Genomic DNA, 17,721 nt, shown 5'->3' on the forward strand with positions numbered 1-17,721 from the left:
GACAACCCCTTTGAATTTGGCTCACTTATTTTCACCTTTTGATCACACTTCTTTACTTTTTAACACTGTTGAGGTGGATATAGACTCTTTCTAAAACACAATTTGTCATATGATGTAGTTGATAAATAGTTGACAAATAGTATACAATTTTCTAATATGCTTTTGGTATCCATCACTCACAGCTTTCATCTGCTTACGGCTGGCAGTAGGTGCTTTCATTTATTTCCAGGCAATAGTAACTGGCCTGGCCATGTGATGACCACTCAGGCGCATATGTGGCTGACCTTGAAGAGAGAGAGAGCTAACCACGTGCTTATCTCCCGTCATTCTACAGATTGTTGGGGGGTCTCAGCGCTCAGAACCCAACAATCTAAACTTTTGATATGTCCCTATAACATATCAAATGTTTACTTAACAAGGGGTTGTCTCATCTCAGACAAGGGGGGCATATCGGTAGGATATGCCCCATTTGTCTGATAGATGTGGGTTCCACCCCTGGGACCCGCACCTATATCGAGAACAGAGCCCTGAAAGTGGCGCATGAGCAGTTCGCCCTACACCACTTTCAGGGCTCTATTCTCGGTATAGTTCTGGGGTCCCTAGCGATATACCCCCATTGTCTGAGATGAGATAACCCTTTTAAAGTACAGTGACCTGTTAAGGCCCCTTTACACAAACAGATTATTGGGAACGAACATTCGTATGAACACTCATTCCCAATAATTGCCCTGTGTAAAGGTGCCACCAATCACCGGCTCAAGCATTGGGGTAGCAGATCATCCAGTGTAAACAGGGATCTGCTGATCAGAGATACTAAATCTGTACCAGTATGAACAATCACAGTAGCGATTGCCTATACAGAGGAGACAATTGCTGCATGTAAATGAAGCTCTCACTTCCCTTGATGACCAGGCAATAATCAGGAATGAACAGTTAATTCCCTATAATTGCCTGCACAGCCTTTAGGGGCATGTGGTCACACAGTGCACATCTTTTGTCACTGCTGAACAGGACAAAGCTGACCATTTAGGCCTCGGCACCTAGAACAAGAGCATGAAATTAGAGCAGATTGTTATACCTCAGGGGAAAATAAAGGAGGTCCCCAATGAATGAAAGCAAGCAGTGATCTTGAAAACTCTGAGGAATTAATATAGAAATCACGTTAGAAAACTATGTTTTCTTCTTCTTCTTGAAACTGTAATTCCTCTCGAAGTTTCTAAAGCTTTTAATGCCGTCCTCCTCTATACCACACAGGAAGTGGTGTGAAGAAAATGACAAAATGTGCGATTTTGACTATTTAAATATTTAATGTGTTTCCAAATAAAATAACACTGTCTACAATGTAAGTTTGTTTTGCTGTTTTTCAATAAGTAATGAGGCAGAATTAGCTGCAGCTGTTAACCACCACATTACACTGATGGGTTAACAGCGGTTCCCGTTGTCTGATTTACAGAAAATACGTTTGGACATGAAGATAGTTATTGTTATGGCAAGAAAAGAGAAGACAAAACCATCTTGCCGTTATCAGCACTTTGCTGCTCCTGCCACAAGAAGGAATATATCTGTATCATTAGAGCATGAAGAGAAGGTATTTTCATGGCCATTGTGAAAGCTTAATGCTGGTGCCGGCACGTCTTTACTTCAGAAGACATTACTTCTGAATCACACAGTATCCTTTCAGACAGACCGTTTTGTACATCTGGAGCTCATCAGTGCAGGTGATAGCATAGTTACAGTACCCGGCCTTACAGGAAAGGCTGGCTCTTTGAGTAGTCATCTCCCCACATGTACAGTGCCTTGAGGGGTCATAACTACTGTATGGGAGCACTAACAGTGCATTCTACTGTGTGGGGGCACTAAGGGGGCATAATGAATGTGCGGGGGTGCTGAGGGAATTCTACTTTGTGGGGGGCACTAAGGAGACATAACTAATGTATGGGGGCATTAACAGTGCATTCTACTGTGTGGGGGCATTAACAGTGCATTCTACTTTCTGAAGGCACGAAGGGGGCATAAACAATGTATGGGGGCACTAAGAGAGCATTCTACTTTGTGGAGGCACTAAGGGAACATAAGTACTTAGTGGGTGGGGGCAGTATGCCGAACATGGATGGTCTTAACAAATCGTTGAAGGGGGTGCAGGGAAGTTGCTTGGAGGAGGGGGGCATTCAAAAATTTGCTATGGGGCACAACCTTTTCTAGTTACACCGCTGTCTCGGATTAAAAAAATATAATGGCATTAACTAATTTTGCCTGATTATGGAAACTAGTATTTTTTTATTTAATCAAACTTTCTCCCATTGATTAGATGAAAAGATGGACTCCACCAGTATCTATTGCTGAGGTCCTATCAGTATTCACAGAAATGTAGCCAGCTAGCTCTCATAATGTTCTTTGTGTCGTGTTAGTGATTTGACGTCAGTTAAAGGGAACCTGTCACCTCAAAAACGCATATAAAACCGCCAGCATTACCTTATAGTAGCCCCCAGTCTGTTCATAATCATATGTTTGATCTGGTAGTCTGATGCTCAATAGCAGCCGGAGACGGGATCGCGCCTTACCAAGGAGCGCACCGTGCATGCGCGAGACTTCTGGCTGTCAATCAAACAAGAGAGGGGATGGTTAGGGGGCATGGGATCGCACAGTAAAACAGAGGGCACCGCACATGCGTGAGACTTGGGAAAGTGAAGCCGAATTGCAAGTTGTCACTCAAAGCCAAGAGGGGGCGTGGTTACCTTGACTTGAAGCAAGGAGGCCGCCGCCCCCTTGACTTCAAGCTGACATGCAAATTAGCGCAGACAGAGGATAAAAGATCGTTTTCTGACTTTATGCAGCATCGGACTGCAGGATGAAAAGTATGATTAGTATCACACTGCAGGCTACCCTGAGGTACTGCTGGCGGGTTTACATGCATTTAGGAGGTGATAGATTCCCTTTAATGTAAATTTAATCCAGAAAACCAGCGTCTGGTGCTCCTTGGGCCTTCCAGAAATAATTCTAAACACCTACCCTCCATTTATACACAGAGTACAACATTAATTAGCTCAAGCAGGCTATTTATGAATAAATCAAAGAAACGGTCCCTAGTGTCAAGTGATGGGCTCCAAAAGTTTGCAGCAATTTGGATAATCTATAACTCTGATAGGTCCGTCTGTACAAAATGCCTAAAGCACATTCAGTGGGCATGCATTCCAGCTTTTGTCTAACTCTGTGCTGAGGCCAAATTCCTCAGATAAAGAAAACATTCTGAAGTACTGTAAATCATATTATTTCCTAAGATTAGCCGCAGTCAAACAGTACAAATATGAACACATATAAGGACTGTAGAGTTTGGGGTGAAGTTAAACCCCTGTGATTATAGGACTTTATTCATATCCAACAATAATTAGTCATGTTGTAAATCACATTTATTCAGAGCTGTCCATGCAGTACCCCAAAAGGACTACTGCAACGGAATAATTACTGGTAACAGAGTGGATGCAACGTTTGTGAGTTAAATGTCGTGATTTATTGTGCCTTACGTACAATGTATATGCAACAAATAGTCAACAAATTGGCAGACAGTTTTTTCCCCCTGGTTAGTTAGAGAGTCTAGTCTAAGCAGAGCAGGAGAGAAGACGTGTGTATGAAAGCTTCTGCTATCTAGGCCCAAGTTGGGGAACCTCTGTCTTTGAGACTTTAGCTGCCAAGGAAAGACTCTACTACCAGTGTATCTCTACTACCAGGTATTTGCTTATTTATGGCATACGAGACTTTACTGCTGTGGAAAGGATTATTGTTTTGACGCCTAACACACTTTGAGACGGACTTGCCATCTGTATCGAAGATCTGTAACCCTGAATCTGGGAATTACAGAAGGAGTTAACAAGAATCCAGCTGCCTGCCTGGGGTTCTGTCCTTAGAATAAAAGAGGGAGTACTACAACTACCATCATTGATACTGCCTATACGCTGCTATTGGAATTGGATTGCACTGTGATATATACTTTGGAACTGTGCCTTTTACTGCCGTATGTACTACTACCCCCATCTTCAATTCAGTAAAGAAAGACCTTATTTACTTCAACATGAGACCTGGTTATTGACTCTATCATACATTAGCCAGCACTCTGCATCTGTACTCCTGCCTTGCAATCTGCCAAACTGTTCAACATTAAGGGCACCTCAACTAACACCAGACAGGAGCACAAAAATACCAAGGGTTTATCCCCAAATCACTGCACTTTCTCACCTCCATTCAGCCAGCCAGAAACCCAGCTAATGGAACAGGAAAAATCTCTCTGCAGGGGGTCTAGGACATTCCCCAGTTCAATGAATAATATCAGACATCATGGAACTGGCGATTCATAAGGAATTATGAATCGCCCGTCCATCACAGACATAAACCAGATGCATATTTGTGTCCCTGTGGCCATGATGAACAGGCCTGTGGTCATAGTTTGGTGGTGGGATGCCAGGGTACCATACTTGGACTCTACTGGTAGCCGGAACCCAGGCAGACCCATTGGTCCCAAAACAACCTCCCTGCGACATTCTGGTCTGGAGCCATGAACCCTAATCAGTTTTGTGGCTCAATTGCTGCCAGCCCAGAAGAGGGGGAGTTGACCCCTCCCAGAGGCCGGAGGGAAGGGGCCGGCTACAGGTTAAAAGGCTTGTGCCAGCAAGCGGGCGTGTCTTTCTCTGAAGGGAGGTCACATCGTGCCTAGAGGGACCTGCAACCAGCTGACATCACTGCTTCCCATGTGACCACAGCTAAGAACTCATCACAACCCAAAGGACTCCTATACCTGGTAAACTGACTTTTGTTCTGCTTAACCCTGTTTGTACCACGCCATCTGTATTTCTAACCTCAGACCACTGTATATATTCTATGTGTGTATAGTGTTATTTCTAGAGAGCCCTTAAGGCAATTAAATATATAATTTAATATTGTGCTGTCTTGTATCTCGATCACGAATCCCCACGTCCGTGTTTCGGCCTAGGAATATGCTACCGCGAGTTGGTTTCTTACCCTATATAATCTAGTTAGCGGACCAGGCTTATATCAAACAAGTAACTGGTGGCAGTATACACAGGCTGAGAACGCGCTGTTTCACTGGGGCAGTGAAAAGGCTCTCTCTGCTCATTAGGGTTGTAAGCAAGTGTCTCCAACCCTCTGCCTCACAGGGCCTGCGTGGACAGGAGGCAGCTGTGTAAACTGTAGACTGACCTTACACGCTGCTCCAGGAGGGCATAACGTCACAGCTTGGTAACCAGTGACCATATCGTATCTCACTGGCTCTATGTATTTGACGTCCGACGTCAGTCGGGGTACGGTATTTGTCACACCAGCGCTTTGCTTCCAGCATCAAGCTCCCTTCTCGTCCACGCCGGACTGGAAATGTAGTGTGCTGTCTTTTCTGTGGCCAGACCCTCTCTCGCTGTTTTGCCACTACCTGCCTCTGTCATTCAAAGCAGCCAGAGAGGAGCTAGTCACAGAAAGGAGTGGAGCTTGGGTGCAACAAGAGAAATGGTGACGCCCCCATTGCACCAAAGGCCTAATTTACATCCTAATAAAAAGTATCATAACTCGTGACGGAACTCTGGATCAACAAAATAAAAACAGCATTTTAATCAGCTGAACCACAGCTATGTCAGAGAAATCAGAGAGGTCACTGGTGATAGATCCCCTTTTAATATATCTTTCTAGAAAACTCACTAAAGATTTTTTTATATTGACCTTAAAAAAAAAAACTACTCAACGGGATAACCCTTTCTCTGCCACAGATCTAACAGCTGAAATCCAGACAATCAACTATTACTGCTAGGGAACACTATGGACCATCGCTGCAGAATGTAGTATACAGTGCTGACGATACATGTGGGGACGCTCGCTCTTCCTTCCATTGCCAGCACTGTATTTATTTAATTTATATGTATTTTATTTAAGTTACCGGTATGAAAATATAAATATTTTTAAAGTGCCTATGCTCTAAGAATTATTGTTATTGGTACTGGATTAGTGGATTACTGTTTGCTCTTATATGAGCACTGACTGTTTTGAATATCGTGGCATTGCTGGTACTTGTGTGTATTGTACTCTATGGCGGAGGGGAAAAACCCGACCTGTAATGTACAGGAAGGGTGCGATAAAGTCCATCACTGTCTAAGTACCAGAGTACCATATGTCATAGACTGAGATTGCTCTAACAGTGCTAGGAGTCCATATTACTTTTCAGTTCTGAACATTACTTAATTATCAGCAAATGTCTTCATGTAATTCACAGAGGGACTGTCATATGCCATTTAATTTAACTGGTGCTTGCTCATGTCTACATACATTAGAGGGAGATAAATGCTGAACACAGACCAATTTACAGTATGTCAATTGCCATTAAAGAGTCCATATGTATTATGTAATTTATAAATTGAGCTAAAGGCTACAGAATGGAACGTCAGCAAATCTATTCCAGAAAGATTGAGTGATTAGTTCTCTATTTGAATAAAGCTAAGTGTCATGCAATCAATGACAATGTCAGTATACAGTATAGGAACTCACAACATAACAATCCAGCTACTACTAACTACAACACAATCATTTCCAAAGCCATGGATGTGCTGCCAGATATTAGCATTTTGCTGAATACTATATGTATTATGATTGAGAAGTAAACATTTACTGGCTGCCTTTCTTCTTAATAGCATTATTTGCACATAATAAAGTGGCCTAAATGGTAGGAAATGCTCAGAACCCCAAATACTGTAGCGTATTTATAACCGGGGGAGCAAAACCTCCACATGTGATCCGCTGCAAACGGCAAACTCCAGCAAATAATGCATACAATAGAGGATGCCGGCAGCGGACCACATGTGCCACAAAAAAAAATCCTACACAAGATGGAATAATGTGTGGATTAGACTATGAAAATAAATATATCACTGCAAAGGTGCACTACAATATATGTAAATGAAAATACAAGGCTAAACCCTCACGCTAGATGTTAAAATGAGACTTTAGCCAATGTATTCCATTCAAGAACATATCGGAGCCCGCGCACCCCATCAAGGTATCTGTCACGGACGTGGCAGGTACCAGGAGATCGGAGAGACTGGCAACTCGTGGGTTAAATTGAAAAGTTCCCTGTGGATCTTATTGTGTCTGTGTTTTGGTGAATGCCACTCCCCTTGCTTTAGGTGTTGCTTGTTGGTAATTTACCATAAGTAGCCGCTTCTCACTCTTGGAGGTGCGATTTATAGATTTTCTTCCTGTCTTCTTACTAGCTGGTCGGTGGTACTCTGTGGTGTTTATGGAGTTGCCAGTTTTCTATTTTCAGCTAAGTCTTGTCTTTTCTTATTGTATTGTGTTTGTTATATTCCCTGTTGTTTGTATCTGGGCCTGAGACAGGAACTTTCATTTGTCCATCTGGGGAGTAATGGGTTGTCTCTGATCCTAACCTCATTCCATGGCCTTATAGGGATATAAGGGCCTAGGTATATAGCATATAAATATTCCTACCTTCAATTCATATTGATAGGTAGTTAGGGCTCGGATTAGGGTTGTTTAGGAGGTGACCTGTTCCTTCCCTAGTTTCCAGGCTCAGTTACTGTTCCCCTTCCCTCCTGTGTTCAGTGTGGAGTTTTCCCCCCACACTGATCGTGACAGTATCTCAGTTAGCGCGGGACCTACCGCTAAACCTACCTATAGTGTTTGAACACTGTCTGATAGGTTCTAAGGTCCGACTTACAGCCAGGCTTCCACAAATCTCCAAAGTAAGATCAGAAATACAATGGAAGGAGGGAGGAGGCTGTGAGCCCCCACCTATAATGTTCTTGAATGGAATATATTGGCTAAAGTCTCATTTTAACATCTAGTGTGAGGGTTTAGCCTTGTATTTTCATTTGCATATATTGTAGTGCACCTTTGCAGTGATTTATTTATTTTCATGATCTAATCATCCACACATTATTCCATCTTGTGTGGGATTTTTTTTGTGGCACATGTGGTCCGCTGCCGGCATCCTCCATTGTATGCATTATTTGCTGGGGATTGCCGTTTGCAGAGGATCTCATGTGGAGGTTTTGCTCCCCCAGTTATAAATACGCTACAGTATTTGGGGTTCTGAGCATTTCCTCCCATTTAGGCCACTTTATTCAGTGATTTGTCTGTATATGTATGGAATGTGCCATTTTTTTTCTTTAGTGACATTCTGGTGCACCTGGTAACCTGTGTCACACTAGCCTGTTATAGGTGGGGCTCACAGCCTCCTCCCATTGTATTTGTTATCTTACTTTGGAGATTTGTGGAAGCTTGGCTGTGAGTCGGACCTTAGCACCTGTCAGAGGAAAGCTTAGCGGTAGGTCCCGTGCCAAGTGAGATACCTTGACGGGGTGTGCGTGCTCTGATATGTTCTTGAATGGAATATATTGGCTAAAGTCTCATTTTAACATCTAGCGTGAGTGTGAGGGATACCACCCCTCGTGCCCGCTTGACGTCAACTACGTCAAGCTCACGAGACGCGGTATGGTCCCTGGTTACCAAGACGTGACGTTACGCCCTCCTGGAGGGGTATGTAAGGTCAGCTTGGTACAGTTTACACAGACACCTCCTGTCCACACGGGCAAAGAGAGGCAACAAGCTGAGAGAGCCTTTTCACTGCCACAGTAAAACAACGCTTTCTCAGCCCGGGTAATCTGCCACCAGCTTGTAGTTTGATAAAAGTCCAGTCCGCTAACGGGATTATATAGGGTGGGAAACCAAACCGTGGTAGCTTATCACTAGGCCGAAACACGGACGTGGGGATTCGTGATCGAGATACAAGACAGCACAAGATTAAATTATATATTTAATTGCCTTAAGAGCACACTAGATAACATAATATACACTAAGAATACATACAGTGGTCTGAGGTTACAAATACAGGTAATATGGTACAAACAGGATTACACAGAGTGCAAGTCAGTTTACCGGGTAGTTGAATGTTCCTTTGGGTTATGATTAGTCCTTTGCTGTATTCACAAGTAGGGGAGGGATGTCAGCTGGTTGCAGGTCCCTTTAAACACATGGCATGATGTGACCCTCCTTCAGAGAAAAGACACGCCCGCTTGCTGGCACAAGCCTTTTAAACTGTAGCCGGCCCCTCCTGTGGGAAGGGTCCACTGCCCCTCTTCTGGGCTGGCATTAAATGACCCACAAAACCCTTTAGGGTTCATAACTCCAGATCAGAACATCACAGGGGGATGTTTCTGGGACTGACAGATCCGCCTGGGTTCCGGCTACAAGTAGAGTCCAAACATGGTACCGTCATTGGGTTTCTGTGGGGAGATATGTATATCTCCCCTCCCTGGCCTCCCACTACACTAAGACCATGGACATGTTCATCGTGGCCACAGGGACACAAATATGTATCCGTTTTGCACCTGTGATGGCCGGACGATTCATAATTCCTTATAAATCGCCGGTTCCATGCTGTCTGCTAGATTTGATTGAACTGGGGAATGGCTTAACCCCCTGCAGGGAGGTTTTCCTGCAGGATCCGTGCTGTCTGAATGGGTGTGAAATTGTAAACAAAGGTGGCCTGCAAGAAGTTCTCTGCCATATGGCTGGGGCTTTAAAGCAGGGCCTGTGGAGTTCACTAACTCTGTTGTCTGACAGCTGATGGCTGGTGTGGGAACATGGCTGACATGAAATAATAATCCATATTCCTCACAGTGAGGGTTTAGCCTTGTAATTTAATTTTCATATATTCTAGTGCACCTTTACAGCGATTTATTTACTGGTTCTAGCGACTGCCCAAAACATCTGATCAGGAAGGGTACAATAAAGGCCATCAATGCTTAAGTACCAGAAAGCTCCTTTAAGAATTATCAGAGCAAACTGTACCTTTCACCATTCTAAGAGAACTAAATATACAAATGCTCCTTGTCTTGTGGTCAACGTGTGATGCAGTAAGTTTGGACCCACTGTGCTTCCGAACAGATTTGACTTTTGGCTACTCCTAAGGGCATTGTCTAAGTGACCCCCTGGTTTTCACCTTTTAACCCCTGTAAAGGGATCTTCTGCAGAGGAAGTACCAGGTCACTACCTCTTGAAGTAGTTTCTGTTCAGTGACAGTGGACCCAGGCAAGTCTTGAGGCACTGGTGTGTGGCACAAGAGGACAGGAGAGAGTAAGGTCAGTGGACAAACTGAGGTCAGGGCAGACAAAGTTTGTTCAATCCAACAAACAGGCAGTAGGTCATGGCATGCAGTACAGGGTCAATGCTGAAGTGATGCAACAGGCAGGACAAGCAGTCTGAAAAACAGGCAGAGGTTGGGCACTGGACATCAGGACAACACTATAGTGTACCTCAGGGGTGAGCAACCTTCAGCACTCCAGCTGCTGTGAAACTACAATTCCAAGCATGTTCTATTCATTTCTATGGGTGTTTGGAGAAAAGAAGAGTAATAATGCATGATGGGAGTTATAGTTTTACAACAGCTGGAGTTCCGTAGGTTGCCCACCCCGGTGTACCTTCACAGGACAAGTTAAGAACCTATTGATGAGGTCCCTCTCATAGAGGAGGGCACCTTAAGTACCCAAGGGAAGGTCGGTATTGGCTGGGGACCAATTAGACCGCAAGGCCGCTGACCCTTTAGTAAGTCAGGGATAGCTTGCATGCCCCCAGGGATAGCAGAGAATAGCAGGCAAGAGGCAGGGACGCGAGAAGAGGCCTACAGCATGCAGCAGACAGAACTACATACACTCTGGCCATGAACCACCCGCAACACAGTGTTGCAGGAGAGGTGAGTACTATATTCGTAGGCGTGCTCACGGGGTGTGCCGGGTGTGCCTGGGCACACCCTAATCAAGCCTGCTGGCCGGTGAATACTAATGAAGTGCTTCCATTTTGGAAGCACTCATTAGTACCGGAGGACCAGGAAGCGGTGAACGATATGTACTTACCACTTCCTGGTCCTCGGCTGTCGAATGTGCAGGAGTGGGAACAGCGTGAGACGCTTTGTGATGTCACGCTGTGCGAGCCAGTTCAGAGCACAGTCGACAGCAGGAGAAAGAGGATTGCGGGCGGCGTCCAGGAGCAGAGAGATAAGTGTTTTTTTATTTATAAAAAATGAGGCTGCTGGGGGCATAATGGAGGCATAATGGGGGCTAATGAGGCATTTGGGGGCTAATGAGAGGCATAATGGGGGCCAATGAGAGGCATAATGGGGGCTAATGAGGCATAATGGGGGCTAATGAGAGGCATAATGGGGGCTAATGAGAGGCATAATGGGGGCTAATGAGAGGCATAATAGGGGCTAATGAGAGGCATAATGGGGACAAATGAGGCATAAGGGCTGATAATGGGGGCTTATGAGGTATAAGGGTTGATGATGGGGGCTAATGAGGCATAAGGGTTGATGATGGGGGCTAATGAGCCATAATAGGGGCTAATGAGAGGCATAATGGGGGCTAATGAGGCATAAGGGCTGATAATGGGGGCTAATTAAGAGAAGAAACGCTGAACTTTACGTCGAGCGTGTGGACCTTAGAGGGCGCACTAACACAACCGGTCATAAGCAATATTTAGGTTTCAGCAATTTTCCGTTTTATTCAATGCGTTTCGGGGTACTGGAGACCCCGTTATCAAGTCTAGGTCGGATCAGCAGAGCGGATGCCGTGGCTGAATCCAAGTTGCACGAGGAGGACGCTGGCATGAATGAAGGATATATATATATATCTCAATCAATAAATTGCAGTCTTTGGGCTTGGACTCCCATATTGTTGAATGGATTAGGCAGTGGCTGAGGGACAGACAACAGAGGGTTGTAGTCAATGGAGTATATTCAAACCATGGTCTTGTTACCAGTGGGGTACCTCAGGGATCTGTTCTGGGACCCATACAGGGCCGGCGCCACCTTAAGGCGACCTAGGCAGCCGCCTAAGGCGCAATTTAGCATTTACCGTGCGGTTTAAAAAAAAAAGCGTTGGTTAAGTGGCGGCCGGTCCTGCTGCAAGTTTTTTTTTAAAGCACAGCGGTGGGCCCTGCCGCACTGCCCAGGCTGGCGCGTCTATGATTGTGCACCGGCCCGGGCGCAGCCTGAAGAGAGGGACTGACAGGAGGGAATTGCCTCTAATGTAGCATGGCCGAAGCTCTGTTCGGTCCGCGGTACAGGAGCTTTTGTTTCCTGTACCCGGCCGGACTGACAGGAAGTGCTCACTTAGTGTGCTCTTCCTTTCAGTCCGGCCAGGTACAGAAAAAAAAATGCTCCTGTACCGCGGACCGAACAGAGCTCGGCCACGCTACAGTACACTAGAGGTGGGGGGGAATGAGAGTGACAAGGGAGGGGGGGAATGAGAGTGACAAGGGGGGGGAATGAGAGTGACAAGGGAGGGGGGGAATGAGAGTGATAAAGGAGTGGGGGGAGAATGAGAGTGACAAGGGAGTGGGGGGGATGAGAGTGACAAGGGAGTGGGGGGGGAAATGAGAGTGACAAGGGAGGGGGGAATGAGAGTGACAAGGAAGGGGGGAATGAGAGTGACAAGGGAGGGGGGGAATGAGAGTGACAAGGGAGGGGGGGAATGAGAGTGACAAAGGAGGGGGGATGAGAGTGACAAAGGAGGGGGGGAATGAGAGTGACAAGGGGGGGGAATGAGAGTGACAAGGGGGGGGGAATGAGAGTGACAAGGGTGGGGGGAATGAGAGTGACAAAGGAGGGGGGAATGAGAGTGACAAGGGAGGGAGGGAATGAGAGTGACAAGGGAGGGAGGGAATGAGAGTGACAAGGGAATGGGGGGGATGAGAGTCACAAGGGGGGGTGAGAGTGACAAGGGAGGGAGGGGGGAGAAGAGAGTGACAAGGGAGGGAGGGGGGAGAAGAGAGTGACAAGGGGGGGGAGAAGAGAGTGACGGGGGGGGGGGAGAGTGACAAGGGAGTGAGGGGGGAGAAGAGAGTGACAAGGGAGTCCCCAGAGCCAGACCAAGAGCCAGACTGCAGCCAGAGACCAGATCATCTTATTGTCCTGGTGGTAAGTAGACAATGCAATATGTTTATTATTTAATTGTTTAGTTATTAATACTACATTGGAAACTAATTTACCTCACATTAAAAGGACACTATAGTCCCAGAACCACTACAGTTAATGTAGTGGTACTGGTGTCTATAGCCTGTTCCTGGGGAGAAAAGACACTGTGCAGTACTGCTGTTAAAGGAGCACTATAGGGCCGACTCATTTAAGCTTATAGAAGAGCAACGTTGACTGAAATAACCACTCGTTACAACCGAGGTATGCAGAAAAGCATTTGTGAAGCCACAACATGCACAACCTTGAGGCGGATGATAATATATATATATATATACACACACACACATGCACATGCGGTGTGTGTGTGTTTGTGCTTTAGGGTGCACACCCTAATGCAATACACTGCGCACGCCTATGACTATATTTAGTATCCATCAAAAATCATAAAACTGTGTTTTTCTGACCATGATTTCTGCTTAACAATTTCTACTCCTAGGTTAATTTTATCTTGTTTTTCCAGCACCAAAGCTGGAATATTTATAGTAAATATTTTTATGATTTCTTGTGATTAATGTTCCAAGCAAAAACCTTCCAAAGACCTTGTATCTTTACGTTCTTTTTGCTTGAAAGCTTCAGCAATCAAAATTGTCTCCGTTTTTTACATTTTCTGAAAGTATCTTCAAAGAGAATGGCGCATGTCATTATTTTAGCGAATTCACACCAGGATATAAAAACTCTTTCAGAAAAAGACTACATCTAAATTTTTAAGGATCAGAAAATTGCCTATATTAGGCATATTTCTGGCACAGATTGCTGGACAAAGGTTATTTGCTCTGCAATCTGCTACTTTTCCCAGCTCACGTCAGGTCTAAAAAAGTGGGCGTGGCATGGGTGGGGAAGTGGATGGGCCGACCCGTCTCATTTATCGTTTTCTACGCCTGTTTTAGGCATAGAAAATGGTCTAAATGTAAGACAGCAAGGAAGTTGGCTTACATTTAGAACGGCGCTGGAGGCACCAAAGTTATGTGGAGACCAGTGCCTATTCATAACTGTTGTGGATCCACCACCAGCACAGGGGCTTTTTAGACGCCGGTCTTAATAAATTACCCCTTTATGTATATAGGGGCAAGATTTGAATGCAGGAAACAGTGATTTTAGCAGGAGAGGAGGGGAGCTGGGATTGGTTAGGAGTTGTGGGCCTAGGCACTTTAAAAGGTAAAAAACAGCCACCTGGGCAGTGGGTGGTTTATTTGCATACCAACGTTCTTTTTCTGCAGGACGCAAACACCAAAAAGATAAATAAAGGTATGTTTTACATGATGTGGAAGTGAACTGCAGTGCACTCCTGTTAGTTTATTATGTTACATCGAGGTGACACCCTTCAACTTACACTTTCCGTAGCAGGTCGCTTCACAGTTACCTCCAAAAAGGGGCCTCAGGAAATTACAGAGGAAACAAGTGGCGTGTCTTCATTCCCTATTTGATTTTTGTTAGGTGCACTCTTGTGTTGATGCTTCACATAGTTGAATTATAAGCCTATAAACTGGCCATATAGATGGGACAAATGTCAACAGATCTGGTCAATTTTGATGAGATCTGCCATGAATCAAATATAAATGGAGGCATCTCAACTGTCCACCAGATGTCTACTACTATTTGACCTGTAGAAAAGTGAGGAACCGCACTCTGTTCAAGTAGTATCACCGGTGCCGATCAAGGGCTTATTAGGCCGTATCCAAGTGATAAAATATTGAGGCACTCAGTCTGAAAGTTTTGCAATTCAAATGTATTATATGTTTTTTCATTTTTCTGCATCATCCATTTGCCCATGGTATATTAAGGAATGACAGACTATTTCTGACCAGACGTTTCGGTCACGGTGGACCTTCATCAGTGGTCATGTTATCTGTGTATTGGATAGAGGTTTGCTTGGGAATCCAGCGCCCAGGCAAACCTCTATCCAATACACAGATAACATGACCACTGATGAAGGTCCACCGTGACCGAAACATCTGGTCAGAAATAGTCTGTCATTCCTTAATATACCATGGGCAAATGGATGATGCAGAAAAATGAAAAAATATATACATTTGAATTGCAAAACTTTCAGACTGAGTACTACTATTTGACCATCTTGTAAACTGGAAGGGCTTTCAGCCACCCAACATTAGTGATGGACGAACATCGGCCGGGAAGTTTCGTGAACGCTCGTGCACGATCAAATGTTTGCAAACGACGAGTTTGCGGCGGGCCCCATTCACTTTAATGGCAGGCGAACCTGAAAAACCTTCAGGTCATATTTGCAGCCACCAAATACTTACTAGAAGTGCACAAATAGTCCCACAGCATGGACAGTGACATACTAGAGGAGGATCAATAGCAAAAATTCCCACAAAAAATATGTATTTTAATCAGGCGATATTTTTATGTGTTTAAAGGGAAACTCTCAAAATGTGCCCTGCTGGAGCCTAGAAATTTTTTGTTTTAGGCTATGGGAGTACGGGCCCCACAAATTAGGCATTTACCTGACAGAAAAGAACAAGTGATTATGTGGCTGGAGGTATATTAGATGGTCAGTGGATAACAATTTTACTGCAGGCCAGTGGAGTACAGGCCCCAAACATTAGGCATTCACCGGTCAGAAAAAAACAAGTGTTTTGTGGAAGCAGGTATATCGCACCCCTCAAAAAAAAATTGGGGGGGGGCAACAGGTATATCACACCCGTTGCAAATATTTGTTCCACTAAAGCTTGTCCCTCCATATACCTGCGGTATCGCAGCAGAACCGCACACAACTGCTGCACAATACAAATGCACTATAATATACTTTCTATGTTAGAAAATATATTATAGGTATATCACACCCCTCAATCAGTTTTTTGGGGGGCAACAGATATCTCACACCAGTTGCAATTAGTTATTCCAATAGCATGTTCTTGTTAGTTCAGTTGATTCCTACTGGATTACTTTATCGTGTCTACCCTGTGGTTCCTGGGTGACAAGCTGGACCCACCCTTTGGTAAAGTTGTGGCTAACTAGTTTCATAACAGATGTACAGATGTTTTTCTTGGTTTTCATACCTTTTAGTACCTATGTGCTCTTGCTTGTTTAATATTTAAAGGGTTATCCCATGATTAATATAAAAACTCAGATATATAATACATGACAATATCTAAAAAAAAACTTAGAACCAGCTCTGTAACACATATGGATCCAGAAATCTGCCCTTTCATTACTCCAATTGCTGTGCTAGATTTATTTCAGGCTCGCAGCTAGGAGAAGGGCAACCACTTTCTGTTGCAGATGGTCGCAGTTGAAGGATTTAACTGAGGATGTGCTTCCATCTTAGGGCTCTTTCACACCTGCGTTCTTGTCTTCCGGCATAGAGTTCCGTCGTCGGGGCTCTATGCCGGAAGAATCCTGATCAGGATTATCCTAATGCATTCTGAATGGAGTGAAATCCGTTCAGGATGCATCAGGATGTCTTCAGTTCCGGAACGGAACGTTTTTTGGCCAGAGAAAATACCGCAGCATGCTGCGCTTTTTGCTCCGGCCAAAAAAACTGAAGACTTGCCGCAAGGCCGGATCCGGAATGAATGCCCATTGAAAGGCATTGATCCGGATCCGGCCTTAAGCTAAACGTCGTTTCGGCGCATTGCCGGATCCGACGTTTAGCTTTTTCTGAATGGTTACTATGGCTGCCGGGACTCTAAAGTCCCGGCAGCCATGGTAAAGTGTAGCGGGGAGCGGGGGAGCAGCATACTTACCGTCCGTGCGGCTCCCGGGGCGCTCCAGAGTGACGTCAGGGTGCCCCAGGCGCATGGATGACGTGATCGCATGGCACGTCATCCATGCGCATGGGGCGCTCTGACGTTACTCTGGAGCGCCCCGGGAGCCGCGCGGACTGTAAGTATACTGCTCCCCCGCTCCCCGCTCCTACTATGGCAACCAGGACTTTAATAGCGTCCTGGCTGCCATAGTAACACTGAAAGCATTTTGAAGACGGATCCGTCTTCAAATGCTTTCAGTTCACTTGCGTTTTTCCGGATCCGGCGTGTAATTCCGGCAAATGGAGTACACGCCGGATCCGGACAACGCAAGTGTGAAAGAGGCCTTAGTAAGTAGAGTTGAGCGAACACCTGGATGTTCGGGTTCGAGAAGTTCGGCCGAACATCCCGGAAATGTTCGGGTTCGGGATCCGAACCCGATCCGAACTTCGTCCCGAACCCGAACCCCATTGAAGTCAATGGGGACCCGAACTTTTCGGCACTAAAACGGCTGTAAAACAGCCCAGGAAAGGGCTAGAGGGCTGCAAAAGGCAGCAACATGTAGGTAAATCCCCTGCAAACAAATGTGGATAGGGAAATTAATTAAAATAAAAATTAAATAAATAAAAATTAACCAAAATCAATTGGAGAGAGGTTCCATAGCAGAGAATCTGGCTTCCCGTCACCCACCACTGGAACAGTCCATTCTCAGATATTTAGGCCCCGGCACCCAGGCAGAGGAGAGAGGTCCCGTAACAGAGAATCTGTCTTCATGTCAGCAGAGAATTAGTCTGCATGTCATAGCAGAGAATGAGGCTTCACGTCAGCCACCACTGCAACAGTCCATTGGCATATATTTAGGCCCAGCACACACACAGGCAGAGGAGAGAGGTCCCGTAACAGAGAATCTGGCTTCATGTCAGCAGAGAATCAGTCTGCATGTCATAGCAGAGAATCAGGCTTCACGTCAGCCAC

The sequence above is a fragment of the Bufo gargarizans genome, chromosome 3, assembly GCF_014858855.1.
Source record: "Bufo gargarizans isolate SCDJY-AF-19 chromosome 3, ASM1485885v1, whole genome shotgun sequence".
NCBI classification, from domain to species: domain Eukaryota; kingdom Metazoa; phylum Chordata; class Amphibia; order Anura; family Bufonidae; genus Bufo; species Bufo gargarizans.